Source organism: Crocodylus porosus, unplaced genomic scaffold, assembly GCF_001723895.1.
Source record: "Crocodylus porosus isolate Cpor-Errol unplaced genomic scaffold, CroPor_comp1, whole genome shotgun sequence".
Taxonomy (NCBI): Eukaryota; Metazoa; Chordata; order Crocodylia; family Crocodylidae; genus Crocodylus; species Crocodylus porosus.
Window position 1 is genome coordinate 66,467,534 of NW_017728943.1, and position 23,928 is coordinate 66,491,461.

Below are 23,928 nucleotides of genomic sequence, written 5' to 3' on the forward strand. Positions count from 1 at the left end.
ATCAGTGTTAAAAAAAAAAAAAAAAAAAAAAAAAAAAAAAAGCGGTACTAGTCTGAACTGTTTGAAAGTTTGTTTTGTTTTGTTAAACTGGCATCTGAAGCAAAACGTTGAAGGCCTTTATCTTACATTTCATCTACTCAGTTAGTGAGATAGACAAGAAGCAAAAAAAGAAAAAAAACCTTTTAAAAAATAAACACTGGAAGAATTTGTTAGTGTTACTATGTGAAAGGAAAAAAACAGGAAAATCCTATTAAGTGGTGTTGCTGTATCTGTCCCGTGCCTTACTTGATCTCTCTGTATTGTTACATGATAGGCATCCTACCCATTCCTTTTTTAGTTTTAGAGCTAACAGTGCATTATTTATTTGTGTATAAAAAAAACAAAAAACAAAAAAACAATCCAGCGAACATTTCATCGCCCTTGGGGGTGGGGGGCAGGGGAGTGGACAAAGTGGAGACCAAACAAACTGCCAGAAATATGTTTAATGCTTAGGAAACTGGAGCTCAAGAAGTCCTGAAAATATAATTAGTTTAGTTCAATTAAAATAGAAGTCAGTTATTGCATTTTTGACAAAATTTGCCATATTTTACATGCCAGCTGCCTAGGGAGGCTTCTTGTAAGGTCTCAAACCCTTGTTTTAAATACTGAAAACTTACTAATAAAGGACATTCTGTTTCAGTCTCAAAGACAAGTGTTTAAGATTTTTTTTTACTGTAAATGATTTAAATGTCAGTTTAGTAAACCAGTGGAATATTTAACATGTACTGGTCTAATCTTCAGACCTTAATATGTTGCTGTATAGCTATGCTATGGGATTTTTTGTTCTTTTGGTATATGTAACCATACCTAGAGTATTACAATAGGTGGGTAGTACAAACCAGCTTAATTGGAAACATATCTGTAGATCTCTATTGTAAACTATTAAAAAATAAGTACTTTATGTGTAATATGTAAATTTTCACCATATTTTTGTATTCTGTAATACTGTCAACTCTCTTGAGTTGGAATTTGAATTTGGGGCTCTTTTTTATCACTCAGAATCATGTGCTTCCCTCCAGCTGGCCAGTATGAGTAGAGTCCCTATATTTTGACTTGCACTACAAATACATGTTTTATAATATTTGCTATACATGTGCTTTGTATATTGTTCATCATTATGACATAAGCTACCTGACTCCATTTGTTTTGGGTTTTTTTGTTCTGTTTTACAAGGAGGATGGATTAACCTATTCTCTTTTTTTTTCCCTCCCTAGTTTATCCACATTTGCAAAGTTTTAAACCCAGTTTGTATACTGGCTAAAGACAGTCCAACAGATGGTTAGGGAGCTAGATTTTAAAAAAAAAATAGAACACGGTTTCACAGTCTGATTGACAGAAGGCAAACCCTTTAAAAAGCAGTATTTACCACCATGTAAAGGACTGGTACAAACTGTATGCACCACAGAAGCCCACAAGACTAGAGTGGAACTTCACAAGTGTATAAGTCTTGTGTTGGACCTCTTGCACATGAATGACTGATCTATTGTTGACCTGTGGGGCTGATCCTGTCCCCACTGAGGTCTAGAGAAGTTTTGCTATTGATTCCTATGACAGCAAATTAAACTCCTTTTGGGTCTTGATGTGCATAAAGATTTGCAGGGGCAGGCCCTACATTTGTGAGTTCTGCTGAATTTTGTTTAAACCTTCTTTTCATGGAAAACAGTTTTTGTCATATCTTTTAAAACAAAGAAACAGGCTACTAGGAAATGCCCTTTGGCTCTAATAATTTTGATAATTTTCTAAAGAGAACAAGAAATATCAGCATCCTACACATTATTAAAAAGATTTTTAGACAGGTGTATGTAAAAGCATGTGAAGTAAGTAGTTCAATTTATTTTCTATTATAAACTCTTCTGACTGGCAGACCTAGAAATCTATGCAAAGAAATATGGTAATTGGAAGAAGACCGCATCTCCCTCTTACAACACAGGAAGATGACTTGGGCCTTACAGTTAAACATTAGGTTACTGATCTTCCACTATGTTAACTTCAGTGGAACTGCTTTGGTGTTGGTGGAGTAACACCTGTGTAAAATGCAAGCAACGTAATCAAGAAGCAGGCCCAAGATGTGGGTTCTTTCTCTTTGTTGGCACAGACAGCTTCTATGGATTTCATTTGGAGTCCCCGATTTATTACCAAGACCAAAATATAGCCCTATGAAAAATCTAATCCCACCCATTTTTCTCAATGCAGAGGAGGTACATGCATTGTTGTGTTTTGTTTTGTTTTTTAAATTAGTGAACTAAAGTTTAACAAATTAAGGGGCCAATCCTACAGACACTCTCAGGGGCCATATTGGAGAGATCCATTAAAATTAAAGAAATTCCTCTGGGTAGGAAGTACTGTAGCTGCTAGTGTTTGTCTCACATGGCCTTAATCTCTCTTATTAGCTTAAATACAAACACTTTTTTGGGGCAGGGGGCAGGGAAGGAGGGTAATGGAACAAAAGTAAGCAGCATTAAAAAGTAATGCTTGAAATTATTTTCAATTTAAATATACCCCAAAAAACTGATTTTCTAGTTTGATGATTTGAAAGAATGGGATATGATCATATGCACTTTGCATCCCAATACACTCATCATGCGCTGGACGCAGCCAGAAGCTTGAGTTTGGGTTTTTCCATATATTTGGCAAGTCTGTGTATAATACCCATAGGTATTTTTCTCCAAATTGGTTAAAGTTTTAGGGGTTTTTTTCTGTTTTTTCCCCCTCAGAAAGGCACTGATAGTATTTGAAAAACTCTATTTTAAATCTCCAACGTCCTTTTCCTTTTTGGCTTATTAGGCATGTATTTCCATTTTTATTGATAAGGACCTTGGGCTCAATCCTACAAAGTGCAGCGCTCCTTCTGGGTGAAAATCGCCTCTCTGCAGAGGGTTGGTATGAGACCTGGGCACCACTTATGTCCACTGTAAATCCTCACAATGAGGTGGAAGTAGGACATAGTGATACAAAGGCCTTGAATTGTGAGGCCACCCTGTGAGCCGCTGATCCCACTCTTTTCTCAGTGAGGTCATTGGGAACCGAGGACATTCAGCACTTGACAGGAGATGTTCAGCACCTCAAAAGGTCAGACCCAAAGGTGGGGCTGAGGGAGAATCTTAGCATTTAGCTGTGTGGGTTAGGACAGCATTTTTGTATTTAGCAACAATACAACTGTATAGATGGCATGGTTAAAAACGAAAAGGAACCTAAGAACAGCTGTGTTGTATTTTGGTGACCGATTACTCTGTATTTTAACACATTGTATGTCTGTTTTTGTGGTGCTCTAGTGGTAAATAAATTATTTCAATTATATGCTGATGTCGCTTTCATGTGGCAGTATTCTGGCAGAGGAAATTAGTGCAGTGCTCAGCCTAACCTGAGAATGTCTTACAAAGCAGGTTTTGTATGCTTGACCTTGATATTGTACTCTGGGTGGCTCAGTCTAAGAAAAACTGTCCTCAATATTAATATTCTGCTTTCTGTTTTAGTGAAAATGTTATATAATCTAAGCACTGCTCCCCCCCCCCCACACACACACACTTCCATTATAGTATAAGTCTAGGCATATTGATCCCCAGAAAGCTCTTTCAAATGAACGTAGTGCCAGTGAAATGTGTTCTGGATTGACTGTCCTGAAGAACAAAGTCCTCTGTATGCACAGAGCATTTACAGCATAGGCACTGGCACTGCAAACTGCTCTAACACCACCTCATCACTTGTACCAGGCACAATCAGGCCAAAGATTTGTTACAGAGAATGACATCAAGGATACAAATGTGTGGGCTTCCTTTCAAGACTGCAGATTTGAAATCCAGACAAGTTCAGTTTGGTCGTTCCTGAGTGTAATTTTCATCTTTATTCTGTTCAGTATTGCTATGTGAAGTGAAAGGGTGACCTGCATCCAGTTCTCAAAGGAGAGCTGTGCACATGGGCAATGCTTTCCTCGACCTCAGATGGAATGCAGTGAAATCAGACAATGCTGGCAAACATGAACTTCATAATCCTTGTGAAGTCTTGTGCAATTTCCCACATAGCCCCATTAAGAGGTCACAGTTCTGCTGGCCAATACTTCTATAACTTGTTGGTTAAGCGTGTGTGATACTGTACCTGCAAACCGCCATATATGTATATTTGTTTGACAGCATTCAAGAAGTAATTCATGGACTTTTGGACAAGCAATTGGATGCCAATTTTTTGGTTACGAAAAGAGGTTTTCTAACCCCGTTCTGCAGTTTACAACTACATCATCCAAACAAATAAGGAGATCAATACTGTAACTTTTACTGGCTAGACCTTCTGTAGCTATTGCCACATAACTAAACATAACTCCTGTAAGGGAGGGTTGCAGAAAGTTGGACCAACACATGCCAAGATGAAAATATTGTGTTAAAAGCCTTCCAAAAACAGGCCCTGATCCACGGAAGTACTGACCATTGTAATTCCCGTTGGTTTCAGTGGAAATTAAAGGTACATACTATTCTTGGAATGAAAGGAACATCTGTTTATGCACAGTTATTAAGTCAATTTTATTAATTTGTGAATATCTTTTAAAATAAATATCTGACAATTTATCGATGCTAAAAATAAACTTATGGCCCACTTCACTACATTACTCCAGTTTTACACTGGTTCATCTTCATTTATTTTAAGGAGAGTTATGCCAGCATAAAAATGAGGTAATGCAAGGTTATTAGGCCTTCAACTGTCATTGTAACCATTTTAAAGAAGGCTTGCTAAGGGGCGCTGCCTTTGGACATAAAAGTGTGAACAATGTGACCATGCAACCACATTCATACCATTGATAATCCTTGAACATTTTTGCATGTCAGGCACCTACTTGTCAAAACACTTTGAAGTCCTAGTTCCTGTATTTTTTACATGTAATGGAAGTTTAACTGGGGCTGGGAGGAGGTAAATGTTGGTAGGGATTTTTAGTTAGAAAAATCATTGTGGTTCATATCATTAGATAGAAATGGAATAGAGGGAACAGAATGTGCTGGGGAAAGATTTTATGAGGTGGGGCTGAAAATATGAGCACTGTCCCATGATAAAGAGATGTAATCAAACAGCTATGCATAATTAAAAGTAGACACTTCATGCAGAGTATTTCTGTGTTGGACCTGTCTTTTCCCTTCACTAACACAGCCTCTCCAAACTCTATCAGTGAAACTCCTGCTGCTGTGCTTGAATCAAGCTGTGGTTAATAAATGTGGAATATTCAATATAGGAAAAACCCAAACCATGTAAATGTCTTGAAAATCAGTTTTTCAGCCAAGAACTGCCTCTTAGATCAGACAGAACAGATTCTATGAGGAGCCATGAGTTCTGGAAGAAAATAAACCGAGAGGTTATGTAATTATATGTGGTTATAAAGTAGATGTGAAGTAATGTAGTTGGCTTGTCAGTGGGTATGGGTGTAACAGTAATTTCTTCATCTGTATGAAAATAATATTAAATGGAACAGAAAACTGATGAGAACTCCCAATCAAATTTGATATGCTCGTTTAATGAAGTAACCTGTTGGAATCTAATACAGCACCCCATGGGCATAAACCTTTCTTAAAACATATTGTGGTGGTCCAAGAAACTAATGTGGCCTTTGAATGGGGTGATTTAAAACCAAACTAAGATGCTGACAGGCAGGGGAGGGGGTCAGTGATCCCTGAGCCCTGGGTCTCTACTAGTTGCACACACTGTATACTGAACCCAATTAAACAATCCCTGTGCCTTTCACCTAAAATGTTTGCCATAAGAAAAGGAACAGACTTAGATGCAAATGGCAAGCTGAGCTTCAAATTTGTTATGCTTTGAAATACAGCGTGGGATAGAAATGGTCCATGTCAGAAAGTTTGCATGAGGGTACAATTTTTTCCGAAGTCTGGGGTCAGTTGGAAGTAATGTTCAAATCTGAATCCACACTTTCCCAGATTTTGGGGCATTTGGTCAGAGCCAGTCTCTAAAACTGACACTAGAAACAGATGCTACATGTGTCCTGTGACACGCTGTGCCTGTCCTAGAATAGAGAAGTCCCAGGATTGGCATGTATACACATCACCCATTCAATCAGGTTTTAGCGAGCGGCTGAATGCACTGCCACTTTTTTGCCATTAATTCAATGATGTAATCCCAGGACAACCCTTCAGACATATTTTGTGATGTCCTGGGACAAACAGTTAGCACCACTTATCCCATGAATCTTTTTAGGGTTTGTCTGGCGACATTGGAAATGGATGTCTAAACAGTTGCACTTTGCCCCAGGATAAAACAACTTCTCTCAGGATAAATGTGACGCCCATTTGTAGCCTGATTTATAAGCAGCAAGTCACTGCTGGAATATGCAGGCACCACTCTGCTGACTTAGTTGCAGCCATTTACAGTAGGTGAAATTTGCTTCCGTGCAGAAAGCTCCCCCAATGCTATGTGAGACTAAATGAGTGACTGCAGTGAGTCTCCAGCATTTCTCTGGCCTCTGGACCCACTTGAATAACTAACTTCTCCTGTGCCACATCCCATGTAGGGCCCCTTTTGTTTTTCTTGATGCACAGCAATCTACCTGTCTAATAACCATTTGCTATAATGGCACTTCTGGATAACTGGTGGTAAGATACTGAGCTTCTAGGTCACCTCATTAATCGGCTTGTAAGTCACCTCACTAAGAAAAGACTGAAAGTCCCTCAGTCTAGTACTTATCTGATAATGTCACTGCTATCAGACAGAACCCTATGAAATGAACTGATGGCTTCTAGTTTCTAGTGTAAAGCTGTTGGCAGTATCAGCAGAGTCCAAGGATATACAGATTTATCTCACCCATTTAGAAAAGTGTTATTATGAAGGAAAAGTATGCAGCAGTTCATGGGCAAGGTATGCATTCCATTGTGGTGTGTAACCTGCTTTCTTAGAGGTGGTCTGGATCGATGTAATTTGGGAGTTATGTCTTGTTTCAGATAGATTATGGAATATGCTGTTTCCTTCAGCTTTGTGACAGAATTTAAATTTTTTTTTCCAAAATATATTAAGCCAATATTTTTTTCTCCACCATTCTCCAGCTATTTATGCAATATAGATCACAAATCACACTAGGTCTTTGGTCAGTTCAGGTGGGAAGAGGCAGGCGTACATCAAGCAGAACAATGAGGGTGCAGAAGGAAGATTTGCATGGAAAATTAACTCTGTAAATGTGAAACACTATAATTTGAACCAAGGCATGAATTAATTGTATCAATTTATGCTTCTGTCTTTGCTATGCAATTTATTAAACCTGCCTCTGGCTGTTTCAAATTCCCATGCCTTTGCCTTGGGATAGAGACACTTTTAGGGAAGTAAGAATTTACTCAAGGATCGCTGAAATCGCAAGTATGTTCCAATATCTTAAAAGTTGCCAAATATGTATAGATTTAGCACAAAGGAACTTTTATGAGACTTGCTAAATCCCAAAAGCTTTACAAAGGACCTTCTCTGGTTATTACATTGCCCCTCCAACCTCAGGCTCTTAGTCCCAGATTAGTAACACTTCCTTTTTTGGTGTACTAGGGGATGCTTATGTGACATCTGCCGTATTAGCTAACACATCAGACTAACTTGGAGAACTTGACAGCTGAAAGCATGAGTTTCTACAGCTTAATGTGTGTTATACATGATGTTGTAATACAGGGCAGTCCAACTGACAGCCACAACCCCCATGGGATTAATTTGCAGCCCCTGGCTCCTGACCAGCTGTGACTTCCCCATCACTACAGCTCCCCTATAACTGGGGTCTCCAGGGCTCCCCCTCTCTCCTCCAGCTTCCATTTCTTGCCCCTGCCTCATGGGGTAGGGTGGCACAGCACAGCCTATGGCACCAGCAAAGCCCATGGCCCAGGGTGCCCATACAGATACAGTGTAGTGGGGGGGCCTGCGACTGGGAAGCTGAGTATGAGGCCCAGGTGCCCATGCCTTGCAAATGATGCTCTGTGAATGATTCAGTGAAAGTGAAGAGAGAAAATAATGTCCCTGTTTTCACCTTTGCTGCTACATGATGGAGGCAAGGGATCCTAATGCCTGAGAGATGGCATCTTGGATGAATTATATGATGCATGTCCTCCTCCTCCCTTGTAAAGCAATACAAATGGAATCAGTATCTCTTATCTGCTGTACAGGAGGACATTACAAATTGTTGCCCATGGCGTTACATATGCAAAAATAAATTGCAATATTTTGCAAGTATGAAACCCATATTTGTAAATATGCATCACCACAGGAAGTAACTGTGCTTGATGCACTTGCCTGGGTGTATATATTGCCTGAGTACATGAATGTGTGTAGAGCTAGTGTGACAAACACGTTCAACCCTGTGTCAGCCCTGGCCAGATCCAAACCATGAGGCCTCTTCCAGGCCACATGGCCACCTCTGGTAGCAGGGCAATCAATGGTGGCATTAACCTACTACGTTCTGGCACTGGTGACACAGCAGCTCTGGCACCCTGGGGATTAACACTATCACTGCTCATTCTTTCTGCCATGGAAGTGTGCCCCCAACAAGGTTCTCAACCTAGACATTCAGCAGCAGGATGGGTAGCAGCAGTGTTCATCCTCCAGTTGCTGATTGGGTGCTGACAACACAGCAGTAATGGCAGCCCTGGGAAGTAACACTGTTGCCAATCATCCTGCTGCTGAACTTCTGGCCCTGCAGGTCAGATCCAGAGATGGGACTTCTAGACTGTGAGACACTCCACAGGGTGGATAACCTAGCTCCACAGGCCAGAACTGGCCCGTGGGTCATATGCTTGGCACCCTACTATGTTACTGCATGCAAACAAAGAGAGACCAGAGCATGACTTCCCCAAAAGCTGCACTTCATTGTAATGTTTGAAGTATATTTGTAATTCTATCTCTCTATCTGTGGCTTATCACTGATTGTAGCACCAAAGCAACTCCACATCATCATTTGTATGGATTGCTTATATGGCAACAAAAATGGGAAATGACAAAGGATAAATTCCTTTTGGTTTGCTTTAGCGGTAGACAAGCTGCTATTGCAATTGTGTGGTGCTGAACCCCAAATTTCTATAGGATGCTGAATTGCTTGTCCATGTTCCAATCTCACTTACATCAGTCCTTGCCTCATGGAAGTCTACTGACTTCATCAGAGTTAGTTCTGATTTACAATGATGGTACAAACAAAAGAAAAATCAGTCCTTTTTCATTATCTTACAGGAAGGTCTGCATCTGAATTATGTGCTAATGGCCCTGATGAGCTGAAGAAAGAAAAGAATTTCATCCCCAGGGAACATTTTAGAAACTGTTGTAGGTGCCAATAACACCTTATTTGCATTCAACAGTGCTGAAAATAAAAGCTACTGTCTTCTAATCTAGTATGTCAGCTATAGAGCACCTGAGTACTACAGGTTATATTAATGCTAGTGTTGACTATTAGTCCTTCACACGTTTCAGTTGCTCATTAATATTACTTTCTCAAATTGCTTTCAGGCTGAATTTTTCCATATTTGAACCCAATGATAAATTTATAGGCAAACTTTTAGCAAAATTTGTTCGGGCATCTTTAACTTCAGAGAATATAAATAAGTGATCCAATCAGAAACAGTGTGAAATCATCATTCAAAAGGAAAGCAGCAGTGAGGGTAAAGTCTTACAATGCCTGTGCTTTTCTGGGTTTCTGTGGTTATATGATTATTTCAGTGGCTGTGTTAATTTTAAACAAAACATTAGTTCCTAGCCCTTGCAGCATAAACAAAGAGTCTTGAAAATATGAACTGAACAAAAGTGACACAGTGGCATCTGTTTGAGTCTGTAGAGAGGCTGAAACAAGAGTTCTGAAGAGCAAGAACTAGGGTTGTTTGAAATGTTTCAATCCAAATATGCAAGAGGCAAGAATGTTTGTAGGTGATATCTTTTATTGGACCAACTGCATAGTTGGGATAGATATAAGCAAGCTTTCTGTTATCATAGTATCCTTCCTCAGGCCTCTGGAGAGAAGTAAGTACCTTGTGTAAAAGACTGTTCAGAAGGGTTGTTACCACTTGTGAAGTGTAGTGGCTAGGAAGTATCAGGTAGATTATAACATGATAAAGTCATTCTCTATGTTAAATCAAAATACTTTTGGGGGGGTTTTGCATCAAAACTGGATTTTTGTTCAATTTCTTTTTTGAAAATTCCTGATTCCTTAACATCCATTTCTGGTTTCCATTTTCAGTAATAAAAATATTCAAACAGAAGTGGAAAGTGGTTGGGTGCTCAGATTTTGTTGAAGAAAACTTCTGAAGAAATAAAACTGATTTAATTCTTGCTGACCATCTTCGTAGGGTATCACTTACACATGCATTGCTGTGGGGGTTCTTCCACCGCATCCCAGCAGAGGCTTCCGTGGTCATAGGGCTACCACACTTCCAGTGAGGGGGACAGGGGAGGGGGAGAGGAGAGGTGGGGGAAGCATATGATTGTGGGGGGGCAGTGAAATGCCCGTGCCCTGCCTCTGCCCCTCACTCCTAAGCCCCTGCCCCCCCAGCCCTGCCAGCCTCTCCCCACTCCCAACCCACAGTCCCCTGCCCCCCAGTCCTGCTGGTGCCCTTTACTCCCGACCTGTGGCCCCTTGCCCCCCTCAGCCCTGTTGGCCATGCAGCATGTGCATACTCCCAGCTAAACAGAGTGTCTGTTTAGCTGGGAGTGGCTTGTCAGGGCCTGTATGGGGAACACCAATCACCTTGCCCGGTACTCCCAGCCCCAAGCAGTCAGCCTGGGAAAGCAGAGGAACAGCAAAAACCTGGTTATTTGCTCTCATTTTAAAAACCCACCTGGACACGAGGACAGGGGACCAAAAAGGAGGACATACCCAGATGTATGGTAACCCTGTCCATGGAGAAGGAGACGACTGCAGCAAACTTAATTTGCCCACCCAAAATACTCAGCCTGCTGGTGGAAAATTACCGTAACTCATATCTTTCTTCAGCAGAGATGGGTGCTTCAGCTCCTTCGGTGTGTCCACACCTGCAGGCATGTGTGCTTGCAGCAGCTCAAGTAGAAGTGGCACAAATTTGAGCTAGGGCTTTTTGCATCAGTGCATGCACTCAGGCATGTACCTTGGTGTAGGGCAAATTGTGCTACTTGGAGCAAAATAACCCTGCCCAGTGCCTTCCAGATCTGCAGCTGGAGCAGGCAGCTCGCTTCTGCACCGAGAAAAGATCCAGCCATAGAGACTCTCTGGCTGGCTAACAGAGCATCTCTGTGGAGGACCGAGCCTCCGGTTGCCTCAGGGCACAGTCCGGGACCATGCCCTGCCCTGCTTTTTTTCTCCCAGGGTATTTTTAGATACTTGGATATCCAGGTGTCAAATTCTGCCCCCGCGCTGCAAATATGCAGTGCAGGAAATGGTTTTTGTTCCCACATGGGTGTCTTGCAGGGGTTTGAGGTGCTGCACAAGAGGCATGTGTGTGCTCGTGTGGACATGCCTGTTGAGTTTTTCATTGTCATTTATTGCTTAGGTACATGCAAAGTCAAGTCAGTTTCCTTCAAGCCTGGCTCTTCCCTTAGATTTTATAGTCCAAGCTACAACACAATTTGAAATCAATTCACTTCTTGGGGATAGGGCTACCAGTGGCACCTTGCCATAGCTCTTGCTTTTTGGGGAGAGAGAAGTAGAGGAGGACTTCAGCTGTTTCACAGGAGTGGAGCCATTGGGAGCCTGTGTATCCAGATGGACCTATGACAGGGGCTGTCAATTGGGGGTGTATGTACCCCCAGGGGCACTTGAGAATGCCTTAGGGAGGTTGTGCAAGTGGGCGGGGATGGAGCACTGCCATGCACCATCCTGCACTGCCACGGAGGTGCTGCCTGCCCAGCCAGGTGCTGGGCACAGGGGAAGCTCGCATGCTCAGCGTCTGGCCTCATGCCATGCCTGCCCCCCTCTACATCTGGCGCCGGGGGTACACTGCTCCATGTCCCGCCACCAGGGGCACACTGATCCAAAAAGTTTGAACTCCACTGACCTATGGCACTAGATTGCCTTAATCCAATTGTCTTAATCAAGTGAATTGATTAGAAAATTGTGTTGAAGTTTGGACTACAAAGTCTATGGGAAGAGCCAGGCTTGAAAGAAATTGGCTAACTTTGCATGTACCTAGGTAATAAATGACAATGAAAAGCTCAAGGGGCTGCAAACTCCAATTCTAGGCAGATGGTCCAAAAGGATGCTTCAGAATGAACTGTTTTCAGTTTAAATATCAAAGGAATCATTATACAGATCTCATAGAAGATTGAACCTGACCTCCTACATAATGCATGCCATGGCTTCTGAAGTACAGCCTATCTTTAGAAAGACATGCAGTAGTGATTCAGAGTCTGCAAAGTGCTGGAGAGTCTAGCACATTCTTTGGTAAATTGTTCCAATTGATAATGGCCATCTCTGTTAAAAACTTGTTCCTTATATTTCCAGTTTTTAATTTGTCTAGCTTCAAATTCCAGGTCCCTTCACTTCATAGATGAACCTTTCAGTGTCAGATATCTTCTTTTCACATACGTACTTACAGGTCACCACTGAACCTTCTGTTTGATAAACTCAAAAGACTGATTCTCTTTCCTCTCTCATTTTAAGGCAGGCATATCAGACCAAAAATTGTTATTATAGCTCTTTTCCCAATGCTTTCTAATTTTTCAGTGCCCTTTTTGAAATATGGACATTTGAATTGGATGTAATAATCCAGTAATTGTGTCACCAATGCTATAGATAGGGGTGAAACTATCTCCTTAGTTCTGCTTGATATACTCTAAGAACCAGTGATATGAAAGAACAACTTTGGGATTCAGAGATAACAATTGTTAAATATCTGTTAACCTCTCCCCACATTATAAAGATCCCGGTCATCCACACTGATCCCCACCTGAGACATTTCTGTTTGTGTGTTTTGCTCATTGGATGCACTCATTGTTTGTGGGAGGGAAGAAGGGGAGCTAATGTTTCATCTGCATGGGATTTCAAAAAACAAAAATAGTGGATACTGACCTATGCCATGTGATAGCAACAAGTCCTTTTGTAAAGTTAATCCATGTCATGGGACTAAGGCCAGGAAATTAAGCCCAGTTTCTCTTAGAACCCTGTTGTACCAGATCAAAACCTCTGAATTAAATTCACCTTCAACTTGAGTGAAAGTATGGCTCTAAATTTGTATACAAATTTTGTGACTTGGGCCCATCTCTCCTATTGCTACTACTAACCATATTGAGATGCAGCATTTTTACCTTTAGATCTCATACTGCTTTACAAGGGATAACATTGTCTCTATTTTACAGACTGGATAACTGAGGCAGAGAGACCCATGTCTTGCAAAAAGAAGGCCGCTAGTAGAGCTAGGAATAGAATGAGAGTCTCCAAATTCCCAGAGTAGAAATCAATTAGTTAATAATAAAAATAGCTTTCATTAAAAATATTGCAGAGGAAAAACTGCTGTGTAAAAAAGAGAATCTATATGGAGAAATGTAAAGCAAAAATATTTCTCTCCAGGCAGTAAAAGATGACAAGGCGCATTCCAGCTAGGGTAGCCTGTCTGAAGACTATGGAGAAGTAGCTTAATTGCATAGTTCAGGTTAAACTGCACCATGGATTTGGGTTATTCACCTATGTGCTCCTATCCCTTTGTCTTGATATATTCTTTTGAAACTCTGCCAAAGTTAATCTCTCACAGTACCTGCTTGAGCACTGAGATGAAAAACAGCTTATGACCAAATAAAAATGAAAGGCCAGCCAGACTCTTTGGTAGCATTTCTGTATGAATCACCAGTGCACCCATATTTCCTGCTGGAATCATTACAGCATAAATCTGGAAGACAGAGATCGTGTTACTTGTACTCAATTCTACTATAAAACGCTTAGCAAAGGCTGTAGATTCTTCTACCCTATGAAAAAGCAACTGGCCTTTATGAATTAGTCCATCTTTTATCAGTTTCCCTCTGTTCCCCACAAACACTTCATAACAAAGGAACACATCTCAAGTGCAACCTTTGAAAAAGTGACATAGTACACTGGGAATGACACTAATCTTCAGTGGAGAGCTCCCTCAGGATCCCATGTAATGCTCAACTGTGCTGCAAATTTTACTTTTGAAAAAATGTAGTGAGGGTGAAAAGAGTTGGGAAAATAGATGCCATTCTTTTATTCACAGAAATGATCCCAGGGGCCTGGCAGCAAAGCCAGCCCCCCATACAAACCACTCTGCCAATATTTGAAGGGAACCACTTTGAGAAAGTAAGACAGTAATCCAATCCTCAGGTATATTCAGTTTATGGGCTTTCTACTGAGATTGTCTGCAAATGTGCTAGTTGTGATGATGTGGTTTTGGTGTTTGATGTGGAAATCAGTCTAAGAGGAATTGAACTGAGACTGTCAGGCAATCTCACAGCCTACCAATATGCACAAGGTTCACCGACTTGGTGAAGTGGGCTGGATTCAGTCCAATGACCTAAAAGTGAGAGGACCATCCCAATCTCCTGAGTGAGACTTTGGAATCCAAGTTTTTCAAAGCATTTCCTGAATTTACATTCATGACAGACCGGCAGAAATCTGCTCACTAGAAAATCAAACTCCTAAAGGCAACTTTAATGATGGAAATTGAGTGCAAGGGTCAAAAAGCTCTTAGAATTTTCATAGGCTTGGCAGCCTATATTCATACCTAAATATTCACAAGGACACTCATAGCTACATATTATGTAATAATCGTTCCAATAAGACAAAGCTATCAGTGTCCTGAAAGACAAAAAGCATATACCTGAAGAAACAAGAGATGTTTGCCATAAGGACAACTAAAGTACCACCCCCAGATTTAGAGAAACATGAAGCAAGCCATCAAATGTCCACCATGAAGATTCGCACCTTATATGTCTGATAAATGTTTTTGTAATATAAAACTTGGTGCATTTCACTCAGTCTTCAAACTCAACACCAGTTCCCTGCTTATATAAGAACCTTTCTCCTTTAATCTCACTAGTTACTATAGTAAGCGGACAAAGATCAAAGTATCTTGGGAACCACAACTGCTAGAGCAAAATGTGACTCTTCCATAAATGAAAACACTGTAAAACAATATTATGCAGTTTACAAATTCCATCAAACCACTGTACAAATAAACAATGCTACTGAATCACACAACAAATCATCTTACAATTAGGCCACACAAGACCATCTGGTTTACAAACCAGTCTAAGAGCCAAGGAGGAAAACTTTGAAGATAAATACTGCCATATGTGGAAGGCCAGAAAAAAATATTACTTACTAACATGGAGCATCATTTTGAAATGTAATTCTCCATGGGAATCAAAGATTTCATACTTGGACTGATATGTTTTGCAAGAAACCTCACAAAATGGAGGGGTATGGAATCAGAGAGGCCTGGAGACCACAAATAGAAGAGCGAACTCTCCAGCTGTTGGCCCCTGCTCTCCTTTTTCTACTGGTTGGATATGTATGTGAATAATTCTGATTGCTCACAAGCTAACTCGAGGGCTTTACAATTTTTCATATCCTTAAATGCCCCTTTATGTGGCAATTTCCTGCTTGCTCTCATACAAAATGACATTAGTAAGAGGAGAGTATTTATTTACTCTGTACAAAGTTTTTAAAGGCTAAAGATACAATGGTGATAAAGTCATTTACCATAGCAATAACTAAAAGGCTTCCAGAATGCCTGTCAGAGTGTAGCAAGACTTGAATACTGAACGCCAAGATTTCCAAAAATGACTAGTGATGCCTGATGTCTAACTATGATTTGTTTAAAAATGTGATTTACATAGGAAAAAATATGAATTACTTTCTGAAAATCAGGCCTCTTTCAAGTGTCTCAAGTTGGTCACCTAAAGATTAAGGCATATAAAATCATTAGTGACTTTTGAAAAATTTTGATCCATGGATCTGCTGCAGCTTCTGTTCCTACTCAGTGGAATGACTCTCACTGATGTGGGAACAAAACCTGAAGTCAAGAATAATTTCATGGTGTCAAAGTAGATCAGAAAAGTAGATCAGCAAAACAAAAACAAAAATTCACTGAACACAATTCATTGTCCTCTCCACACCAAACAAGCTCTTAACTAAAATATGACACTCATATAGATGATACAAATGTGCTTAATGCACTAGACATTTATATAGTCTGGGAACAATGTTGTTACTCTGATCATGCTTTGTTTTCTCATAGCCTGAAAGGCCATGAGACTTGAGGGAGACTGCCTTTTTCATTTTTTTGCTATAAATAAAAAGGTGCTGTAGAACTATTAAAAGTGATATTCCAGAATGTGCTAAGACTTTCAAAGTTTTTCCCCAACTTCTGTTTGTTTTTAAAATATAAAAGAATTGCCTAGTATCTTGACACCAAAGTCTGTTCAGCTCAGTGCCTTTCTTCATTCTGTCATTGATTGTCTGTGGTACAGCTGCTCAAGGACTGCAGGGCTCTGGACAATGGCTCATTTATCGTAGGGTGCAGAGCTCACATTGCTTTATTATTGTAGGGTGGCTAATAGAGGCTGGACTCCTGGAACTGAGCTTTTTGACTTTTCAGAGCAGGGTCTAGGAAGAGAGTGTGGCAGAATATTTGTTGCAAAGTAGGAAAATGTGTAAAATATCTATCATGTGCATCACAAATGTATAAAACAATAGGAGGTTAGAATCCGAACATGACAGCCCTAGCATCCCTCCCTCACTCTCTGAATTGAAATGCAATGAAGCTTCAGGAAGACAAGTTGGTGTTCATTTTATATATGAAAATAAAAAAAAGCTCTTTTTGTCTTAGAACAGTAGCATGTAATCTGCATAATTCCAGTAATATCACTAGATGTATTCCTGATTTACACCAGCCTAAGGATAAATGCTGAACCAGGGCTGGCTGACACAGCATAAGAAATAAGAATAGCCTTGGCTTTGCCTCAGTATTAACTACTGGGCTGATAAACTTTTCCTGTATTTCAGCATAGATGTGGTAGCTGATACATATCACAGAGAAGCCATATAATGTTGTTGCCTCATGGGAGTGAGTGCCTGCTCTTGACTCTAAGCTCTTTGAAGCTTCTATAAAGAGTGCCTTAAATCAAAAAGTAGAAAAATTTTGGCCCTTCGCAGTTTAGTTGATCACATTAGATTTTTTCAACATGCACTAATTCCCTTCTTTCTTCAAAGCCACATCAATAGCACCTTGTTAGAGTAGGTGGACCCATGCATAACAAAGAAAATCTCATTCCTGCAATTACTGAGCAGTTGTCTTTGGGTACACAGTGTTTGCATCATGATCCTAGCCTTATAGCTCCATTTACAATAGAGTTTATTAAAGTGATCATCAGACAAGTTAAGGAGGATTTCACCTCATGACCTTTTGATTACCATCCCCTTTCTATACAGCTCCACTGGTATACATTTTCAAAGGTCTGTTGCCTTTAAATGGGCTAAGTCTCCTCTGGCCATGGACTTTGCTGGGGCTGTGACAATTTCTACTGACTGGGAGATTACCATATTCTCTCTTTATGCCATGATTGGTGTCAGCATTTTTGATAAGGGGGCTGGCTCAGTGGTTTGGGTTCTGAAGAAGTGACTTATGAGGGGAGGAGAAATGTGAAAAGGATCATCTGGGTAGCCAATCCAGAGGATAGCACCGGAGAATGAACAGTACTGACAGGACACTTCCCATCCATCCACCCCTGATTTTTCTGTGCTAAAATACTTTACTCCATCTGTTTGCATTCTGATATTTCCATTGTGAACTAGACTTCAAGGGTGGCTCTGTCAGCCTCCATAAAGAATGATTCCCCTTAATGTCAGATTTGGCTTAAATGTGTATAGTAGATGGAATATCTATTTTTTTCCCTCAGCATCTTGTCTTTGTTGAGCTGCACTGAGTCACAATGAAAGACTTCTTCAACCTCTTGAGACAAGCAAGATGTTTGCCAGAATCCCAGTGGGTTTCCTAGCCACCTTATTTGTGTACACAATGTCTGGCATTCAGTAACTTGTTCATTTTTTATTTTGATTATTTATCTCTCTCTCTCTTTCCCTTTTTTTTTTTTTTTGGTCTAACTAAGATTTCTCTGCTTTTCTTCACAAATTAAGGTCCTCCTTCCAGCTCCAGCCAAATCTCAGAGCAATGTGTTTGCTCTCCTCTGGCTGTGTTGGAGGCCAGTTCTGATCCTTGGACCAAGGGCAGCGCAGATACAATGGAGGGACAGGGGCGTTCTGGCTAGAGGTATTGTAAGACTGATTCTAGGTGAGAAGTTTAAAAGTGCAACACTGAGACATCACATAACAATATCACAGCTTCACACAAATGGCCCCTAGGCCCCTAGATCCCATTCCAAAAGAGGACTGTGGGGAGACACAATTGGGAGGACGTGTAAGGAAATATAATAATAGTATCGTGAGGCTTTGAGAAGCTTTGCTCTGAATAAGAGGTACCCAGAAGCATTCTGCATATTGACTATAATTATAAAAATACCCTTTATATCCATGTGCATACCATTTTATTCAGATATATGCAATATAGATGATACAGAACTAGACTGAGCCAGACCCTCAGCTACTATAAATACACCAAAGGCAATAGAGGGATGCTGATTTACAGCACCTGAGCTTTTGGATAGAAATATCTGCTTCTTCTACGGCTACATTCCTCAAACTTCTCCAGCTGGTTGGCTATCACCCACAGCTAGCTTTGCCATCTACATGTAGAGCGTAGCTTCATTAGAGCCAAGGCCTCCTCCACTATCTGCACCCTCCATCCCAAGTTCGTTAAAAGGAGTTGTTCACTACAGTAATGAAAAAAAAAAGTTCCTGCTGTTGAGATTATTTAAAAATGGGGGTTTTGTTATAAATAGGGTATTTTATAACGAGGTTGTACTATACACAGCAATCTAGACGTGCAGCTATCTTCACCTGTAGCCGGACTACAACAAGGTGCTAGTAGGGAGCAATGCTGCTCCCATTTGCAGAGCAGCTCCGCTACAAGGTGGCCCCTCTCTCCCTCAGGGCCAGGCTAAGTCCAGTGTAGTCCGGTGAGGGAACATCGAACGTAAACTAATTAATTCTTTCAGCGTCTAAAGTTGCTTATATCATTGTTGCACGTGATACTGCCTTCGTGGTAAAAAAGGGAGAGTGAAATGTACACCATCCCTTTCAAACAGTGTCCAGAAAGCCTGGCTGTCAGTATCCTGCTGGACTCCCTCCAGGCAGGTATTCATTACATAGATTTGACTTCTTAAAATACGATAGAAATGAGAACTGCAAACTTGATATGTTTTTCTTCTTCTGAGGTGAGGAGGGGGGGAGAGGAATAACGTTTACCTCATAATTTCCCTTTCTTTCCCCCTCCCCCCCTCTCTGCAAAGGTACTTCGGGAAACTTGCTAAAATTTTCCCTCACACTTGAAATTTACTTACCCTGGGTAACAGGAAATGTGGAGTCTTGTGATGGAGATTGCTATACCAGATGGTAATCGTAGCACATGCTATTTGTGTAGATCAGTGGTGCAAGTGAGTCATCATTGTAGCTGCTTTTAGCTGCTGTGCAATAGTCCTTTCAATAAAAACAACAATAACAATAATAATAAATAACATTTCAGGATTGCTTAGGCCAGCTCTCACTTACCGCCGTACATTGTTCAGCTGGCGAAGAGAGGCTCTTTCTTATCCAGGGAGCACAGTTACAATTCATCAGGGACAAGATCCAAAACTCATTAGGAGTGTTTCCATCAACTTCAGTAGTCCCTGCATTTGGGGAAGACTCTATTGAATCATCTTGTTTTGCAGCTTCCCTACATTTCATCTTTTTGTGCTCCGCAACATGCAGCAAGCTGCTGCCCATTTTCTCACACATATAAAGAAGTGGATCCACATAAGCCTTTGGCCCCGAATGATTTTATTTGGTTTCCATTCATTTTGAATTCCAGTTCGACATTATCTTCACTGGGCCAAATTCAGGAAAGGTGGCAGAGGGGAAGGGGTACATTACATTAGAGTTTATTAGCTGAGATCTTGCAGCCAAGGAAGGGAATCCATCATGGTCAGGCATTGTAAATCATTGCTACTCTTGTATTGGAGACTTAACTCTGGGGACAGCATAACACAATATTCTATTATGTGTATATATTTCTGTGACACTAAGTACACAACATTTTACAGGTAATTCTGAATACATGTTCCTGCCTGAAAAAATGTGCAGTTCAAAACCTTGATCTTGCAATGAGTAAACTGTAATTATAATTATTATAATTATTACTACTGAGGGTGTGGGCAACTATATGTTTTAGCCTCATTAAATGGGGGTGAGGAGAGTGGGCTGTTGCTCATGAGGCATCTCAGCTGTTATGACCTGGTACATGTGCATGAGGCTGTAAAGATGCCAGTTAGCAAAATAGCCCTAACTTGCTCCTGAATGAAATAGAGTTAAATTGTAGTGATTTTGCTACGCTTGTATCACTCCAGACTTGAGCGGATATTGCAATCAGATTGCAGCAGCTTGTAACATAATTCACTAATGACATATGCATAGGTGTCTCTATAACCTAAGGGCCTTGTTATACATAGCACTATAAGCTGCACAAATGTTGAGGAGTGTTAGCTCAAGTTGGAGCAGGACTGAAAAGAAGAATCCCACCCTTCCCTCTCATTCTGAGCTTCCCTCTTTACCCCCTACCTCTCAGGGCTCCCCCTGCCCGCCTCCCTAGCCCCCAGGGCTCCCCCCGCCCCTGCTTACTTGTGCCTGCCCATGTTGTCTGTTCCAGGGGAGCAGGCAGGGAAGAGTTAATCTGCCTTCCTGGCCATAGCCACCACCCCTGCTGGGCTGCTGGCTGAGCCCACCCAGAGGACAGCAGTGGCTGTGGTGGCTGGGCAGTGGTGGTAGGCAGGGAAGGTTAACTTTCCTCATGGGCAGCCAAAAGTTAGCAGGGGAGCGGGGCGGGGAAAGGAAGGCAGTGAGCAGGAATATTGGGTGCTCGGTAGGGCAGGAGAGGTAGCGGGCCTCATCCGAGCCGGTGGGGGAGACGGGCAGGTGGGGTGTTTACATTAAAGTGTAGCCTGGAGATGCCTGCACCTTATGTAAATTGAGCTGTGAAACACAAATCAAGAGATAACCCTGCCCTGGAGTGGGGCAGCTTTGAGCTGAGCGCTTAAAACTAGTTTCAGGTGTTAATGTGAGGACTTTACTTGCAAGTACTAAATGACTGCGCAGTAACCAGCATTACTGCGCAGTACCATCCTTGCACATTTTTTCCCCAACACTACTGCACAGTAACAACTGTGCAGTCTGCCACTCATGTAGACATGGCCAGTGTGTATGTATGTTGCTTTGTGCTAATCTTGTCTTAAAAATCATGGTGGATTCTAGGAGAGGTATTAGGGCCAGATTTAAAGCCTACGGAAGTCACTTGAAAGACTTCTACTGATTTTATTGTGCTTTGAATCTGGTCACAAGTGACTGTCTTATTGGATCACTGTTACTACTAAGTTGCCTATATTCCAATACCAGAAAGGGACAAAAGGAGAGTAGTAGTGGTATGTTAGAACTATGTTACATTGCTCAAAAACTTTGAAAACAGCTATTAGGAGGCAGGCTATAATGTTAAGTATGGACTATTTTACTCACTAAAAAAAGGTTTTGATGGATGTCTGGTGTTATATACTTCCTGATTTAATCTGTACCATGATCCAAAATTTCAAACTTGTTACATTTTCTTGCTGGTAGCAGAAGAAAAATATTCTAAGGCTGAACTCTATTTTCTTGCTCTCATGTCCAGTATATGCAACTCTTGTAAAAGGCAGAAAATTCCTGATGTTTGAAAAAGTTGTTTTAATATCTTTCAGTGCCAAAGCAGACAGAAAACATCTATGCTCCTGTGGAAATGTGAGGGGAATAAAGCTGTTTCTAAGGGGATAAATGTCTCTTTTATTTCCTATTCCCTGTTACTTTGGTTACTGTTACTTTTAAACATTCCTAGCATTTTGCAGGTAATAAAAAATAGCAAAATCCCAGTTCCTTACTAGAGAATGTTTTCAAACTAAGCTAGCTTGTATAGAAGGAAGATATAAATGCTGTAGTTAGTCCCAACGCAATGGGAACGTCTACACGTGCCCCAAACTGTACAGTTGTTATTGAAGAGTTGCTTAAGCAAGCACAAAATGACTGCACAGTCCCAATGCCACATGGGCTTTTTCCCACACTACTGTGCAGTAGCTCATTGCTACTGCGCAGTAGCATCAGCATCATGGTTTGTACCCGCCAATGCTATGTTGCCATAGCAATGAGCTACAGTGATGTAGCTCATTGCAATGACGACATACCAGCACATGTAGACGTGCCCAATGTGTAGTAACCTGTCCTAAATTAACTACTACTATTCTGCTTAGTGCTTCAAAACTTGCTGAAAATACAGGAGTGTCAGAAGAAAAATGGCATTAGAAGCAGTGGGCCAGATTTATAGTGAGCACATCTACATGAGACACTAACTGCACAGTAGCCGAATAATACTGTGCAGTAGCCCGTCACATCATTAACAGTGCTAATATGCTACTGCACAGTATCGTTAGGCTACTGCTCAGTAGCATCACTAAAAAGGCATTTGCCAGTGTTACTGCTCAGTAACTCCGGTTATTGCACATTTATTTAGTAGTTGTATAATAATCCACTGATTATACAAGTAGTAAATATATACTCAGTAAAAACTGTTCAGTAGCATCTTGTGTAGATGTCCCCACGAAGTAGCACCTATGACAGTAAAAGCCACTTCATGGACGTATTTCAAGAGTAAGGGTAGTGAAAGGTCATTTAAGACAGACATTGGTGCTTGAGAGAGACTCATAAAAGCTCAGTTCTGTTCCATTTGATGGCTCATTGAAGTCTATAGGATCAGAATCCACCATTCCGTGCTTTCTTCCTTCTTCTGTAAATGTTTAGAGGGATAAGGCCGAGCCCATAAACACAGCCTACAGAAAAGAGTGATACATGTGTCTCTGCCCTAGGACTCATGTGCCTCAGAAAGCACTGTCTCTCAGAAATCCCTGTGAGGATCAGCTGTTCCTTTGTTGGGTCCCTGTTGCTTTGAGGAGGGTAGGAGTAATCTGTTACAGCCCTTTATAGTCTGCAATGTATTCTTCCTAACTCCATGCTTCCAGCCAGACCTTCTGCTCATCTATCCTCAAGCCTCCTTGAAAACTTGTTCTCCAAAGGAAGTCTCACGCAGGCAACCTCTGTTTCCCCTTGTGCCTGGAGCCACAATTCTGACAGACCTAATATGCCAAGGACATATTGGGCAAGGGACCTTTAATCCTCTCCACTTTCCCATGCAGCTGATTTATACTAGAGCATAAAATGTACCTAAAAATATATTGGCTGCATGCAATCTTGGCTTTTTAGAAGTCAATCAAAGTCTTGATAATTCCTTCAAGGGCCAGGATTTCACTTATTATTTCCACAAAATATCCTCGTAATGCAGGGTTTTCAGAGTGTTATGCATTGGTATGTTCTATGGCTCTAGGTGGTACAGTTAATTTACCAGAATATTTCATTTGTAACATTAATGGCTTATTTAAATATATTATCTGCAATTGTTTTTTGCTGACCTTTTATTTTCCTGATCTTCTTTTTCTGTTCTCTCTCTCTCTCTTTCTGTCTTTTGTTTGGGGTATGGAAAGGAGGTAAGAAAGGGAGGGTGGATATGCACTTTATAGATTAGCTAAACAAGGCTAAAATGAGATATTGTTTTTGTTGCAGCATCAGCTGTCAGGATGTATCCCAGCACTGAAGATCTAATTGATCAGTAAGAACAGATGTTGCTATTGTCCTATGGGCTCAGGCCCATGCTGCTCCTTGGGCTTGAGGGACAACTGCCCCAAGTACCATGCTCTGACCCAGGACAAAGCATGTCTTGGGAATGCCTTGGGAATCCTCTGCAGGGC

The 23,928-nt window shown here is 41.0% G+C and overlaps 1 long non-coding RNA gene across 1 annotated transcript; it reads left to right on the forward strand.

Annotated features, from left to right (window-relative positions):
• Positions 1-9: 9 nt before the first annotated feature.
• Positions 10-21,866, forward strand: LOC109319736. Its single transcript, XR_002103607.1, has 3 exons — positions 10-2,677; positions 19,128-19,132; positions 21,853-21,866. It is a non-coding gene; the product is annotated as an uncharacterized LOC109319736 (long non-coding RNA).
• Positions 21,867-23,928: the final 2,062 nt, after the last annotated feature.